This window comes from Thermobia domestica, chromosome 11 (genome assembly GCF_964235325.1).
Source record: "Thermobia domestica chromosome 11, izTheDome1.hap1.1, whole genome shotgun sequence".
Classification (NCBI taxonomy): domain Eukaryota; kingdom Metazoa; phylum Arthropoda; class Insecta; order Zygentoma; family Lepismatidae; genus Thermobia; species Thermobia domestica.
The window spans coordinates 266,362,460-266,380,217 of record NC_137464.1 but is presented as its reverse complement, the minus strand read 5'-3'; the positions used below and the strand labels follow the sequence as shown (position 1 = coordinate 266,380,217).

At 37.0% G+C, this 17,758-nt stretch overlaps 1 protein-coding gene across 1 annotated transcript in view; it reads right to left on the bottom strand.

Annotated features, from left to right (window-relative positions):
- Positions 1 to 17,758, bottom strand: part of LOC145663811 (uncharacterized) — an 82,546-nt gene that overhangs the window by 49,879 nt on the left and 14,909 nt on the right. The window lies entirely within an intron of this gene.

Sequence of the window (17,758 nt, the reverse complement as noted above, 5' to 3'; positions counted from 1 at the left end):
ACAGGCGGTTAGGATCTCACATACAGATGGGCGTATGTAACATACAGTTGACGCATGTAACATCCGGAAGACTGTTAGATGTCAGACATCCTATAATGGCATGATGTAACATCTAAGGGCAGTACATATGTAGGATATGGATAACGTATGCTCCATATTGATTTCTGTAGTAAACATAAGGAGTCCGTATATTTGAACAAACTACCGCTATCCGGAAAATGGATTTTTCTCAGTATAGATTTAATTCTGCTGGAATACACTATTTATATGAGAAATACATTATTTATTTATTTATTTATTTATTTGTATGAGAAATATTTTATTTATTTATTTATTTATATCTAAAATATGAACTGTTAAGTAGCTGACTGTGTACATTGTTATCTGATTCCTCGTAAATATAATTAGATGGAGACTAAGTAAATTACTAGTTTCATATAATTATAACTTACGGGTTTAATCACAGGAGATACATTTTTATCACAGTAACATTACTTTAGCTTGCACCCATCTAATTTTAACAAACTAGTGATTTTTTTTATAGCAAACAAGCCGTTATTTTTATTGACCCAGCACGGAGTCTTACGTCTCTAGCAAACTGCTTTTTCTCCCAATAATCATCTCGAAGCATCTGCCAATATCTTAAACACTTACAGTCTAACATCCTTCTCTCCTCTCTCAAAAAAAGAAAAAAAGAGAAAACTTAATATCTTCACTTGTCAGGTGCTTTCCTGAATTTGCTTTTGATCTTCTCAGACTAATTACCGGACGAGCCTCGTCAGATCTTCATTGTGCTACTCACTATTTTTTTGTTGTATCAACCATCTTTGTTATAATTCTAGTGTCTTGTTCAGGGGTAAAAGTGGATGTGAAAAGGTAGGGGGACGATAGGTGGCGGCATGACATCACCTCGTCCCCCTGCCTATCTTTGCCCATTGTAATTTTTTAGGAACTGGGGGACGCCTTATATATTTTATGTAGGTAGGGTGATGGCGTACCTCCGCGTTCCCCCTCACTTTTACCCCTGGTCTTGTACGGTATTTCATACTTTTTAAACCCTTACTGCAGTTAAGCCCTTCTTGCTCTCTATGATACTTTTTGACAACACTGTGCACAAGTCCTTCAAAAATGTTATTGCCTATCATTCGATTTAGAGTGGTTATTAAAAATTTGAACAAGTTTGTGCTATGATTCCTCACCCATACTATAGTATCTTTGCCTATTGTTTTCTTCGGCCACTTATGACTCTTCTTCGGGTTGGACCTGTCACTCTCCTCTGGGAGGCGTTCTTTCGCACTTTCTTATCTAGGCACATTATACCAAGTTCTAGGAGAAAACACAAACAACATAGAAACTGTAGATCTCCCAAAGCCTTACTAGGAGTATGCAAAAGAGTGTAGTTAATTTCTGATAACCATTTATTGTAAAGTACATTATAACTCTGATGTTGTTTGTAGATACTTCTTTATTTATTTATTTATTGACAACATGTACCATCCTCTTTGGTAAACTAGGTGGCGCAAAAAGTTGTTTTATATCTCTTCCCACACAGTACTCATTCAATTCCATAGCTTTGAATTATGGAAAGCTATATGTATTATATAATTTTTGCATTATATACAAAAATTATTCTCTCCTATCGTTGCTCGAAAGTAAAAATAAAACAAATCATTTTCTGCTACTTTATTAAAAGAAAAAAAATAAACCGTAAATTTGTAAAAGTTTAAATCTTCCTTTCCGGCAAATTCAAAATGAAAATTCAATAAAATTTATATGAAAAACGTTGAAATGAAAATATGCTTAGTATTATGTAAGTATTTTTTTTTTTTAATTTTCGATTGGGTTAAAATTCTGTACGTTAGGAAGAGGAATGGCAAACACCTTTCGGGCTAGGGGCGGCCGAAAATTAAATTCGGCCCTGACTGTACCTGATATAAAGAGCACAAGACCTCAATTATTCACAACTGTGCTGCTGGTCTCTGATAAGAATGCTAGGTTGACGAATTCGAAGTTCATTGACAGCGTTCAGCTTAATACTTGCGGAACTCGTTACTCAACTTTTCTTCTGCAGGGTTGCCGTTCCATTAAAAAAGAAAAAGAGAGAGAAAAACTAAAACACATTTGGATGCAGTTTACAATTGAAGAAATTACTTAAATTTGTTGAAACCTGAATCAAATATAGTATGCACAAATACGTATTTGTTTCTCTTTAACATGTGGTGTGGTGGACAACATCTTGTTCGTGTTTTTTTCGGAATACTTCCGTTTCCTCCCACATTTGCATTCCATCAATTCTTCCATCATCATTCACTTGCCTTAATCATCGTTTCAATTAGCTTAAAGGGCATAGTCGTGGGACGTTAAACTGAAAGATTTCATTATTTTTTTTCTTTAATGTGGGGATGACTGATGTGCAGATTGTTGTTCTACTGAAGTATTAAAATTATTAATCGTAATAGATATGAAGGAAACGTGATGTGCAAACATAGTTTCCACACAGGTCTAGTTGAGACTTTCAATCTAAGTGGATCATTTATAACAAGTACAGGGGCTGCGTTGGCTCAGTTGTAGAACTCCCATCTCCGGTGCATGAGGTCTTTGGTTCGATACCAGCTCGCACCAAGTGCGCATATGTTCGTGAGTTTCCTTGTTACCTCCATTTTATTTATCCCACAATTTTGTTTATTATTGTCGTCTTCCTTAGCATTAGAGTACAGCGTGGGACGTTCAAGTAAATAAATAAATAAATAAAAATAATAGGTATGAAAACTGTGGGTTGTAAACTACATTTAAAATGGTTGAAGCAATCGTTTGGCCTTCCAAAGCTATCTGGATGTCGTGCCTTGAAGGAGGAGCAAGGCTGATATTTCTATTCGCTGTTGGTCGCTCGTGGCAGGTAGCTTCAATCAGGCTTCGTGTCGCTGATTATTCATCGGGACACAAATTATGTCCCACTTTATCTGTGACAAAATCTTTATTTCTTAACACACGGATTTTCTTTTTGCTTTTTCAAAAGGCTCTGAAGTTTGAAGAAAGGAAGAAAGAAGTAATACACTTTGTGCGTGCAACTCAACTATACTTCCAGATGTTATCACTAGAGGTCAATACTGCAGCATGTCCATGCGTGATCATTTTGTTACGTCTTGTGCTTGGAAAGAAAATTCAAAGGAAATTCTTTTTCCTTGTATTCAGTTAAAGAAATAAAAGAGATGTTAGACAAAGATTAGGAACTGCAGTAAAATACCCAGCTTTTCTTAACAGCAGGGGAACACTGGTTCAGTGGTAGAGCGCTTCCCTCTGGTGCGTGGGGTCTCTAGTTCGTTTCCCGGCCAAGTACGTTTGTGGTAGAGAATGTCATGTCTGTGGGTTTTCACGGGGTACTTCCGTTTCTTCCCGCATTCTCATTCCACGAATTCTTCCATCATCATTCACTTCTCTTAATCATCCGTCTTCCTTAGCCTAGCCCCATCATGATCCTGCAGCCTATAGTCGGACAATTTGTCCATTCCGACCAGATACCGCGGGGCAGACGACCCGCCGACCAGATGTCGACTAGATAGTCGGACTGCCGGCTCCGCACACCGGCGTCTTTCCGCGCGATCTTCGACTGCGACGAATAGTTGCCTTGCCGAGCAGTCGGCAAACAGCCGGAAATGAGCATTAAATGCGCCGTCGCCGCCGTCGGAAAGTTGCCTTGCCGAGCAGTCGGCAAACAGCCCTAAAGGCGCAGCCGTCGAAAAGAGGCCGGCATAAGGAGTCGGCAGAGGATCGGAAAGAGGTTTTTCCGACTGTTTTGCCGCCTCTGACAGTCGGCAAAGGGCGTTTTATTTTACGATTTTCGACCGTTTGCCGCCTCGGCAAAAGGTCGGCAACTTTAAACAAGTAGATCGTCGTGCCGCCGCGGGCAAATGCCGGCTGCCTCCGGCGGCCCGCCACCATCGACGGCGGCAATCCCTCTCTCCGACCGCAACTTCCTGATGCGGAAAGGACGTACCGTGGGAAGTTAAACTAAAAAATTTCACTTTCTTTTTGGCTCCAACTCACCAACACTTTATTAAACCAGGGTCTTTCGTTTTATGTAGAGCCCTTTGCCATAGTTCTGTGTCAAGCGTGCGTCTCTTTCATGCACGAGGATCCGAGGTCGAGTCCCATTGGACGAGCATGAAACACACTACGAGGTTTAGAACAAACTTTAAACTTGGGTCTCTTCCTGTATAGCCTCATTGCTGAAAGAGGACTAAACACAAACGAATGGATTTAATATGAAATTAGAATTATAATGAAATACCAGCTGAACCTGCGTTCTCTACACACTGCATCATTCACATATGAGCATGAATCTTCTTGTTATTCCTCACATCATCCCTTTACAGACATAAATGAAAGATGTCTTGATAAAAATTGGCAAGAGATACCATAAAGGTGAGATTTTTTCGATTACTTTTTCAATATCTCGCACAGTTTGCAAGATTTGAACCTTGTTTCTTTTGGAGTTTCTAATTCATGTATGATCAGCGTTTTCTTTCTTCTTGCATGCAATATCTAATAAGCAAATACATTACACACACAATTAATTATGTCAGTGATATATGGTGTTCATTGGGCAAAACACTCCAAACAATAAATATTCAAGTTAGACTGGAGAAATAGTTATCCTTCGTTTTTCATTACAATTTGGCCGTGAAACAAATACCTAAGAGGAATGCAATACTACAGAGCCACCGTGTCCTCATCCACAGGAAATCGAACTCGGAGCCACTCACATAGAAAGCTTGTGCGTCAGCCACGTGGTTAGGAAGGAAAACAAGTTTGAGATAGCTAAGATCTTACGGTAATATTCTAACTAAAAGATGTTAATTGTTCATCCAAGAACAAAACAATCGCAACCTACAAACTCTTATCTTAATGATGAGGCTATTTAAAAATCAACTTCTTGTACGATATTTGGAAGCGTAGTCTTGCTGCCGAGAATCAACAAATTATGCAAGAAATCGCCTGTCCCAAATAGGCTAATGAAGATTGAAGGGAAGACTTTTGTGGCTGCTGTCTTAACGTTGCAGTTGATAGCTATAACAGATGAGATGGCCTCTGGATTCTATTGAAGAGAATGGTCGAACAGCTCCCTCGAGTGGGATCCATTAAAGCCACAGAAGACACTCTCATTAATCGTTCTCTTTGAAACATCAACTTTTTATTGGAAGTGCTACGACGACGTCTATAAAACACTGCACGTTCACCTTTTCTCTTAACACTTAGTACAAAAACAGTGAACTCTTCGGATAGAACTTGCATTTAATATAACTACAAACACAGAAAAGGGAACGCGATTATTCCCATTATAAAAGTTGAGCCACGTTAATACTCTGGTCTTACACACATGCTGTAGGAATATTCAACAGCGAAACATTTTTTTTTTTTTTTTTTTTTTTTTTTTTTACAGAAAGGATCCTTTTCTAATGTAGAGCGAAGGCAAAACTTTCACACAGTATACAGGGTCTTCGAGAAAGCATAGTGAAGTTTCATGCGCCTGGTGTTCAGTAGTAATGACACATGGGTAATTGAATGATATACCAGTGGTGCCCACTTCCCTTATGTCCATGACGCACCCCCCGCAATTGTCTATCCATAGGTGTTCTTCCATGAAAAAAAATCTTTTCGATTAATTTTTACACCCCCTCAAACATATTTATATAGATTTTTAACCCCCCAAATATTTCAATGACGCAGTTTGCGTCATAGCTCCCCCTTGTGGGCACCCCTGGATATACTGTTCTATTTGGGAACGCAAATAGTTTATTCAGGACAAAAACAAATATAGTGGAGCCTTTGTATTTCAAGTGTTCCCTCGGAAAATATGTGAAACATTCTTCAGCCCCACCCCCGCTACCCTCTTACAGATGAAACCCTCCCTTTGCTTAGGGGAAAGAAGTGAATGACTTCGTCTGTGTTGCCAATTTGTCATCGAGTCCTTTGGTCTCGACGAGTGAAGAGCTATTTAGAATTGGTAGCAAGATGTAGGCTACTTAGAATGACTAACAAGGGAGTGCTCAGCGAAGTCCGTGATATTCGTCACATTTTCATTGTGACAACACTATTCGTATACAACTATTGAAAGACCTCGGCCGCAGCAACTCGTTCCTCCTCTTTCAAGGGAGGTACAGCAAACACACATCGAAAGGAGCGCCAACAGGGCACAGTTGAATTAGAAAAGCCCTAGCAGAATCCACTACACTGCGGCAAAAACACGTTTAAGTGAGTTGGCGTATCAATATGTTTCTATGTATGCTCCATTCACAGTATGGTACGTACAAGTCCAGGTGATAATCAATTTCACTCCAAACATTTATCGAATATATCTGTCGCAACACTGGTAATTGCTTCATTAATTTTTGCTCTCAGGTGGTCTACATTATCGATTTGAACACTGTACATAATATCTTTGATAAAAACTCAGAAGAAAAATCTAATAGTTTGAGATCGGGGCTTCTTGGGGGCCGAGTAATAGACCCTTGATTTTCGACCTAGCTATCTCCAAACCGAACATCCAAACGAACGTGAAATAATACTAGCAAAGTGAGCGGATGCCCCCACCCCTTTCGTGCTGGAAGATAATTTCAATAGTGGTGTTTTATAGCCTTCATATATAGGGGAACAAATAGTTCTGATATAGTGCATACATAAAAACATACTGACATGCAAACGCACTTTTCCATATGTTTTCTCTAGTATTGTAATATTTGGTGAAGTAATGGTACACGGGTGTTTTCCCCCCTACCCTTTTATTATGAAAAATGTTTATAAAATTTGTATTATGTTGTCGTGTGTCCCTACATAGTGAAAAAGTTATTTTTCAAAGTATTTCAATAATTTTGTCTATTCATCGCGATGTACAACGTCTAGAGGTCGTATTGTTCAACGTTCCCTAACCAAAATTTACAACTAACGGCTTTCATTATGTTATCCATTTATTATTATTATTATTATTATTATTATTATTATTATTATTATTATTATTATTATTATTATTATTATTATTATTATTATTATTATTATTATTATTATTCCTACCACCAAAATTAAGGCTAGTTTTACTGAGGATGAGAAAAAATGTGAATTTCTCGAAAACAGTTCTAATGATTTTGTTTAAAGCTCAATAATTATAACTTCATTAAAATAGTATAATATGGTGTATATCACTTTTCTGAAAAAAAAAAATCCTTAACGGGTATTTTAGTACTCAGTATAGGTCTTTTTTTTGGTGGGGGCACGGTGGCTCCGTAGTAGAGCGCTTATTTCTGTTTTGTGGAGTCCCTGGTTCGAGCTCCGAGAAGTAAGTTTGTGTGGACAATGTCATGCTCCTGGGTTTTCTCCCACTTTCTCATTCCACCAACTCTTCCAATATTATTCTTTTGCTTTAATCATGGTCTCCCTTAGTCTAAAGATCATAGTCGTGGGTCGGTTAACTCAAAGATATCATTTCATTTCATTTTTAGAAAGAGGGAGAGGAACAATTTTCTAAAAAGAAAACACTCAGATAATTTTATAAATAAATATTTTATATTTTATTTTATAATGGTGTATTATGTATAATATTATGTATTAATGTATTAATATATAATTAATGTATTATATGTATTAATATATTTTATAATATATAATAAATATTTTATAAATGAACAAATTTCATAAGTAAATATTTACTCATTCATATCTCTAAACTATGGAATAAATTGTTCAGAAGGAGTAGTTTATCCTTCATTTTTTCAATTTTCTCAAGTACAGTTAAGACGATTTACTTTATGTTTAATAAATCAATATTCCATTCGAAATGTAGATTGTTATCGCAACTCCAGACTCAGACTCAGTAAACAACTGTTGATCGTTGAGAAAACAAAAACGAAATGGAAACGAAATGGTGAAGGACAAACATTGTTATAAAGCCATATATATATATATATATATATATATATATATATATATATATATATATATATATATATAGTTTACAGATTTGCTTTGCCATGCACTGATCCTACGTTTTGTCTATGTGGCTTCATATAAAACTAACTAGTTCTGTGTCAATTATTTTCTCTAATTATTGGAGCTGCCTCATGGTTTAGTCGTTAGCGTACACTCCTTTGGCGTGGGAGACCCGGGTTCGAATCCAAGTGGAAACTCAAGTGGTTCGGATACCACGATAAGCTGTAAGTCTACGTCTTACATAGCCTCGTTGCTGAAAGGCACGTTAAACTGAAAATCAACTCAACTATTTTTTTCTTATTAGAAAAGTAATGTCTCTTTACAGGGATGCATTACATATTTGTCTGCTTTAAACGGTTTCTTAATAAAGTGGAAAACTTTATCCCCGTACCTGATCCATTTATTTGTTAATACTTAGCGTTCATTTCAGCACCAAGGCTATGCGAGATGTGGTTCTACAGTTTATAATGGACTCGAACCACCATAACGGATTCAAATTTTAATGCTCTCCCAACGGGAAACGAACCATGGCCATACGCACTAAAAGTGGAACTTCGTACATATTTCAAATTTTATGCATAGTATTATTTTTTTCTTTTATCCGTGTTTACGTGTTTCTGGAAAGTGATTTCTACAATTTTTGTGTAAATTGATGCACTTTTATCCTGTTCATGTGTAAACGGAAGTTTTTACATGGAAGTTGCATCTGCTGAACGGGAACTCTTTTGATTTCTAGGAATCCTCGCATGCAGAGGAACCAAAATAATTAGGATGGACTAAAGCCAGTTGCTGTTTTCCTACACTTCACACGAAACACCCGCACGCAGCGCAAGCGTCTTCAGAGAGACGAAGAAACCCCATTCTCTTTAACATTGAAGATTCTCAATGCTTCTGAAACTGTTCTTTCCTTTAGTCTTAATTCAGTTTCATCTCTGAAACGTCCGTCAAAGGAAATGACAGGATGACATGACATCGACACTCGAGACGCCTTCATTGCTTAATTTCTTCCTTTCTCTCAATTTTTCTTTTCCCAATTTACTTGTCCTTTGAACTTTATCCATTATTTACCAACTGGATTCTGTAATTATAATGATAGCTGCCATTAATCGATAAGTAATAAAACGTAGAGCTCATTGCGTGCAATTCGCTTTTTATTAAGTCATATTTCTTTGTTCATATACATAATAAGTTTATTCAGGAGTTGCTTAATGGCACGCATACTAAGCAAGCGAGGTTTGCATTTTTTGTTTCGTAATATAGAAATCTTATCTTCAAATCCAGTGGTCGGTTATTTAGACAGTTCTTGTGAGAGTTTTAAAGGACACGGAACAAAAAGCATTGCATTTCCTCGTCTGTTCGATTTTGGTGATTTTTGGATACGTTGTAGCTGAGGACTTCCGGTCAATCATTTATATGAGGTCAACTCCCTATGACCAACCCTCTGACCTCCAGAGGTCACCAAAAGTCACACCGTTCGTGGGCTATTCTCATTTGCCGTAGTCCAGTATAACACCCAACTATTTTTTGTATGCCAAGTTTGAACCAGTTTTACCAAAACTCCTTGTGTGACCTTTGGTGACCTCTGGAGGTCAGAGGGTTGGTCATAGGGAGTTAACCTCATATAAACAATTGACTGGGAGGCCCTCAGCTACAACATATACAAATATCACTCAAATCGGACAGACGAGGAAATGCAATGCTTTTTATACGGTATCCTTTCCAAACCATGTTAGCATAAATATGGGAACTTTTGTGCAGCTACTATAGAATTTTTATAAAAGTATTATAGAACTTTTGTAGAACTAATATAAAACTTTTTTTTAGAATTATATAATTTTTATAGAACTATTAAGGAACTTCTGTAGAACTACTATAGAACTTTTATAGAAATACAATAGAACTATTATGAAACTTTTATAGAAGTACTTCTATAGAAGCAGGTAGAACTTTTATAGAATACTATAGAACTTTTATGAATCTACGATAGATATTTTATAGAACTTCTATAGAATTACTATAGTAATTTTACAGAATTACCATAGAACTTTTGCAGAATTACAATAGAACTATTATGAAACTCTTATAGAATTACTATAGAACCTTTACAGAATTACAATAGAACTATTAAGGAACTTTTATGCAATTACTATAAAACTTTTATGTAATTGCTACAGAACTTTTGTAGAACTAGTATAGAAGATTTATACAACTACTATAGAACTTTTAAAGAATTAAGAAATAGTGGAAATGTTTCTTTGGAATCGATTCAGCTATTCAGGAATAGATTCCATCTCTGCTCTTAACTCTCTATTGACAATGAAAGAGATAGAAATCTATTATTCTATTATTTGTCCCCATTTCTAATAATTATTTGTCCCCAGGTAAACAAGATTATTGCGTGCAATTCGCTTTTTATTGAGTCCCATTCCTCTGCTCATACACATAACTTTCTCCAGCGACTGCTCAATGGTCCTAAGCAAGCGAGTGTACAATATTGGTTAGCGTTTTTGGTAATACTGAAATCATATCTTCAAATTCGGTGGTCGGCCATTTTGACAATATTTCTTACAGTTTTAGACTTCCAAACTGTTATGAATAAGTATGGAAACTTTTGTAGAGCTACTGTACAATTTTTATAAAACTAATACTGTATAGAATAATTATTAGAAATGAATTTATGCTCTTAAGCAGTTTTAATAGGGAAAAAACGAAAGAAATAATAATGATAAGGAACTATTTAAGACGGAGCTGTGGGATGTGATCTGTTTTATTGAACATTCACTTAGAAGAGGTAGTGACAACTAAGGATATAACAATGATCGCGAAATCGCTTTGTTCAGGAAGATTCGCTGATGTCAGAGCGCTGTTAAATGAAGACGATGAAGCGCTTAAGCAGTCTGAAGAAAGTAGTGAAGAAAACATAAAATATGAATTAATAGCAACAAAACAAAGGTCATAAAACGTATCGGGGAAGAACAAGATGCATCAAGTGTCTACTTAGTAAAAGATGTAATATACATTTTAAAAACGTCACCGTACTTAGAAAATGTAACTACAACCAATTTATAAGGAGAATATTTGAAAAACTTTTAGATGGAAACAGAAAGTGCTTCACCAAAAGCTGCGCTATACGGAGACGCTTCGGAAGCGTTTGACATGTGGTGTTGGAGTAGATTGCATTTCTCCTAAACAGACAAGAAAAATGGCCACGAAATTTTGAGACAAACAAAAGAAGATAGATTTTGATAACTGTAGGGAAGAGAAGTAACTCAATTATCACCTATGCAATGTGATAATGTTTCTCAAACTGAAGTCCTACCGAGCTTCTCCGTGGCTAAGCGGTTAGCGTACGCGCCTTTGGCGTGGGAGACCCGGGTTCGATTCCCGGCAGGAGCTCATGTGTTCTGGATTCCACGTTAATCAGTAGGTTCACGTCTCATATAGCCTCGCTGCTGAAAGGAACGCTAAACTAAAATCAACTCAACTGAAGTCCTACCCACAAGTATTCTGAAGTTCTGCTCTTCTGGTCTTCTTGGATTGAACATTAGTCCTCATCTACCTCATTAATATGAGAACTAGAAATAATTTATTTGTTTTAGTTAATAACTTAAAGAATATACATACTCTAATAGATTATATCTTTTATTAATAGTAACTACTCTTTAGCCAGCTGGGGGCTTCGTCCCCCCCCCCATTGATCCCTGCTTTTGCTCGGCCTACGGCCTCGCAACTCATATCTATTACCCATTCCTTCTTAATAGTCTGATTAATCACTTGCTATGTATTTTTACAGTAGCTTTTGTTTTGTCATTCACAATGTATAGATTTATTGTATGGTGATGATGTTGGATTCTAGACAACTTAAATAATATGGGAAACTTCTTCATCCACTTTAGACCCCCTAAAAACTAAAAATATTACTCTTAGCTATTTTCCTATGGGTTAGTTCTGGAAGGCTACAAGTTTGCCAAATTTGACCATTATAATCCTGCCGGAAGTGCCTAAACATTTTGGGGTGTAGAAGATGCCCCTTATAAATAACATGGGGAAGATTTTTCAGTTCCCCATAAAACCACTCTGAAGTTGCAAACTTTTATTTCTGGTGATTTTGTTAAATAATCATATAGAAAACATACAAGCATACCGAATTTCAAGTTCTTATTCCAATTCCAAGTATCTGAAACATAACATTATAGGTAAAAAAAAGATCCATTTAACTAACATAGGGAATTTCTTCATCCCCCTTAGACCCACTAAAAATATTCACTGTTGGCAATTTTCCTGTGGGTTAGTCCCGAAAAGCTACAATCACGCAAAATTTCAACTTTCCACATCAACCGGAAGTACCCGTTATTTTATGTCAGTAAGTGAGTGAGTTCATGTACTTTTATACATAGTTAGGACTAGCCTTTCGGCAGTTTTAAATACGAGGGTCACTACGAAAGTTTTGAGATGTGAAATAACTTACATACTTAAAATCAATTTAACACTTACATTTTCTCAAAGTATTCACCATTACACTGTACACACTTTTGCATCCTCGAAAACCACGTTTGAAGCAGTGTTGCCAGTCTTTTTCTTCAAGTGTTGAAAGTTCATTCTCGTAAGCCACTACAGCTTCTTCAGGGCTGCAAAATCTCTTCCCAGGCATGCGATCTTTGATCCTGGGGAACAGAAAAAATCACACAGGGCCAGGTCAGGGCTATACGGCGGATGAGTCATAAGTTTGACCTCCGTAGATTCTAAAAACTGAATTGTGATGTTAGACGTGTATACGGACACGTTGTCATGATGAAGTACGATCCCACGCAATCCAGTTCTTGGACGCCGTTCCCGAAGCTTCTGGAACACTTTTATTAGGCAAACAGTGGTGTACCACTGAGCAGTAACAGTCCTTTGTTCTTCAAGTGGAACAGTTGCAACATGGCCAGATTTGGAGAAGAAAGTTGCGACCATCTTCTTCCCCACACTTCACGGTCGCTTCACTTTCGTGGGTAGATTTTCGTCTGGAAAGGTCCAAACTGTAGACTGGCGTTTATTTTCAGAATCAAATTGATAGATCCAAGTCTCATCACCAGTAACAATGTCAGAGACGCGTCGAGAATTGCCTCCATCAAATCTTGCAAGCATTTCTTCACACCATTCCACACGCATGCGCTTCTGCTGTTCAGTCAAAGTGTGAGGGCACTCAACGAGATGAAACCTTCCTGAGCCGAAGATGATCATGAAGAATTTTTGTTACTGCTGGCGATTCAATGTTCACTGTAGATTCAATGTCCTTGAAAGTTGTTCGATGATTTTCTCGAATCATTTGTTCCACAGCGGCAATGTTTTCATCTGACACAGCTGTTACCGGACGTCCAGCTCTCTCTTCATCTTTAAGCGATGTTCAGCCTCTTCTGAATTCACCAAACCACCGAAAAAGTGTAGCAGGGAAGGAGAAAGGTCCCCAAATGCCCCCTGCAAACGGTCAAGGCTTTGTGTCTCGTTCAAACCACTTTTGAAATCGTAAAGGATCATTGCCCGAAAATGTTCTCTTTCGAGCTCCATTCTAGACTGCCGAATACTGCTCACATCAACAAGTAAAGGCGATACGGACACGCCGATAAGCGAGGCGAGTTGAAACTTGCTTCGCTTCTTCGCTCTGGATACCACTACCGAACGCAATTGTTGGAATTCAAATACTGTGCCACAACAATCTCAAAACTTTCGTAGTGACCCTCGTATAGTTAAGATATAAAATTGACAAAAATTTAGTTTTAAAAATTTTAAAATGAGTTTACTGGTAGTAACACATGCTTAAAGCATATTTGAAAAGTGTGAACTATACTTTCAAAGGGCACAAGAATAGTACGACTGTAGAACTTGTCTCTAGTTGAAAAAAAGTTTGATCAACTCTACAATATGACATTCAGAAGAGTTTAATGTCCTGTTTGAAGAGAGAGTAGAAGAGAAAATGAGATCTTTGAGTTTTACGTCCCACGATTATGCCGGCTAGGCTAAAGGAGATGGTGATGATGAGAAATGAATAAAATTGTGGAATGTGGGAAGAAACGGGAGAACCCCGAGAAAATCCACGAACACGGTGTTTGTCCACCACAAAGCCCACTTGGCACGAGCTGGTATCGAACCAGGGAGCCCACACACCAGAGGTTAACGCTCTGCCACTTAGAGACCGTGGCCCCTGAAAGTAGAAGTGGAAGACAAAGATTAGAATCCTTAGATAAGATATTACCATACCAATGGGCTACACATTTGCCCTAAATAAAGGAGGAGTCCATATTGTCCATTAACCAAAAGCTTTAGTCGTGTGAAAGGAAGTGTTTCATTTGATTGACGAGTGCATTGAGAAAGAGATTTCATCGAAAGTATTTCAATTGAAACAGAGAAATGTATCAAATGAAAAGCATAAGTGGTTCAAACTTCCATTATTTGTATATTGAGTAAAGATCTCGCAGCTTTGTGCTTAAAATGATTCCAGTTGAGTTACTTTCTTGAAAATTTAAAGAAAGAATTGAAACACAATATAAATAATCCAATCTCTGTGATCCACCTTGGCCTTGATAAGACATTGATGTATTGAACTATTGTGTCGCGTGATCTGTGTTAGAGCTTGTGTGACGTCTCCCACGCGAGAAACTCTTCCTATACAGAAACAAGATATTTTCAGCTCAAATAAATAGTTAACTTTCTTTTCTTAAAAAAAGAATAAGAGCCGTTGAGAAGCCTATTGTTTTAAACTGGGTAATAAAAGAGGAGCAGAAAATACACTCTTTGAATTGAGAAAAGCGCAGCTGCTCGGAAAATGTCAAACGTCAACAACTATTAACATATTATTGAATCTTTCCATGATTTTATCGCGGCGTCTAAATGTTCTTTTATGGAGATTCATGATTAAGACCTTTGGAATATAACATCTGCTATTATGACCGAGAAGTCTACAGAAGTTAATAAACTATATAAAATACATGGCTATTATACTCCCTCCCTATATTTTAACTACATTTTTACGATTTTGAAATGAGTTCCAGAATTGTTGTAAGTTAACATGGAGCTATGCTATATCTTCGTAAGCAGCAAGTCATAAATGGTGCATCTGAATGTTAAAAAATAAACATAGAAAAGTTCCTAGTTTTAGTCAAAGATGGGCTATGGGCGTCCACACAGAATTTTTAGTAGGGCTATTTGTGGTAAGGAAGTAGGCTCCTGTTCATTATTTCACCCTTTCTAGACAGGCGTTCCCTAGCTTTTAATTAAACTTGCTTCCGATTTGTTTTACAATGCTGAGTAACCATTGACATTTTTGTGGAGTACATGATACTGAAGGTATTACCAGTTAAAACAATATGAAATCATGTAATGATAATCGATCAAGTTGTAAATATCAGCAGTATGTCTTATAATATGATTTGGCTACATTAAATGTTTGTGTTGCCATCTGTGTGTAGCACAACAAACAAAATGAGTCCTTCGATTTACCTTAACAGCTCTGACTGACACACACTGTCTCTTCCTCTTCATTTAACTGCTTCTTGTTGGGAGAGCAGACCCATTCGGCACTACGGTCACGCTGAAGTCACACTGTGCAAGTGTATTGTTCCCTGTGCACGTGTAGGAGAGTTGTAAGAACATCTGGGTGTTCATTTATTTCCAAAGACTACGCAATAATTTATGTTACTTTATCTATCCCGTTCTTAAGTTTGCACACCAATGTATAATACTGTGTCGTGTGAACCTTACAAAGTCGGCCCATCGATTGATGTCTGTTATAAAGTGAAGTGTTGTATTGTTTTGTATTTAATATTTACTTTTTGCTTTAGTTATAACTGTATTTCAGTTTTGTACTTTCGGGTATATTTAATTTAAAGAACACCCCACGTTATTACATTTAGAAAATATTCACGGGACTAATACTTTTGACGAAGTTTGCTTATTTAAACGCAGCTTTGAAAATTTGTGTTATCATGCTAATATCCCACCTGGGATCGAACCCGGGTCCAATTCTCCTAATCCCTTAGACGTACGAAAGTACATTTAACACAAGCTTGGATAAAGTTATTAGTCTCACATCTCCTATTTTATCTTTCGTTTTGCATGTATGGCTAATGTTTCACGAGTCGTTGAATATTCATCGTAATAATTATTAATGCAACTTCCGGTTTGCGTATAATATTAAGAAAGAAGATGCTACATATTCTCAGAACGCTAAATCGATTCAAAAAAATTCACTCCCTATTATTATTTTGCCAATGTTAAAACCGGAAATGGTTAATTTCTACCACTTCCGGTTTCAATATTAGCTCCATCGAAGAAGTCAATTAGTAACTTTTGACCGTCTACATCCTGGCAAAAATTGATAATACAGTAGACTTCCGAGTATCCGGCGTAAAGTGGCGGAAAAGCAGGCCGGATAACAAAAAAGCCAAAGTTCTATGAACTCATTAAGCATACCCCAAGAACAGTTTACGAATACAGTACTGTACGTACTGTACAGTTATAATCAGGAACAGAGGAAAGCGTACTGTGTTGAGGTCCATTACACACTGACGAAGCAATGAACAAGGAGCAGAACGCTGCTCTTTTCCTGTCACAACTTGTATTTTACACACGACACGTAGGAGGACCGTAGCAGACGCCCGCTTCCAATGCCTTGTCAATGTTGCCAATGCAACGCCTTACCTTCCTCATTTAATTACGATAAAAGAAAACTAGGCCGGATAGTCGCGAGTCGGATACATGCCGTCTTATGCAGAGTCGTTTTGACACATGATTAGCGTCATACTAAAGGCCTGCCTACAGCAGGAAACATATGTTAGTCGAACTCTTTAGTATGGCACTAATCACGCGTCAGGACGACTCTACATAAGGCCCTCGGAATCTACTGTAATTTATCAGGTAGTTGAGATTTTCCCCTGAGGAAGGACTGGAACATTTTTTTTTTTAATTTCCCTGACGGACGGCCACACGGTCGATCAGACGAAGTTATCTCCTTACTAATAGAGATGAAAAATATAGGCTACTCTACAATATATCAGTGGGATATGGGTGGGATACTTACGTAAGTAGGACTGCGATTCTCGAATAACAAATCAGCATACTTTTAAACAGAATACAAAATGACGTAATGTTCTTATGAAGTCACGAAATTGAAACGCACCTTTAACTTTTCACAGTTAAAGTCTGTATAAAAATAAATTGTGGTCTATTTTCGAGGCAGTATCTAATCCAGCTTTGTGCTCGAAAGGACAGTGAATCCTAAACAAACGAAGAAAAGAAAAATCATACAAAAAGATTAAAAAAAACGACATAAGGAAAATCTTCAACACTTATTATTATTATTATTATTATTATTATTATTATTATTATTAATAATAATAATAATAATAATAATAATAATAATAATAATAATACTAATAATACAAGGTGTCCAATATACAATGCAACCCGGATAGTAGAACTTTTGAATTTCAAACGATACACAAATAATGGTTATACCAAAATGAAGCTTTGTTCATGCATATATTTTTAAACTTGGAAGCAACGATTGAAGTACACTAGGAACCAAACAGTGTTGCAAGATATAACCGAAGGTGGAAATCAACTTTTTTTTTTCAGAACACGTATATTGACTCATATCTCATACGTATGGATGTTCTGTCGTTAATTTTCAATTTGTTTAGTTAAAGTAGCTTCGAAATTATGGAGTGGAAAAAAGAATTTTTCATTTCCACTGATAATTAATCGGATGAGGTCTCTGTAAAGGGGAACTAGGGAAATC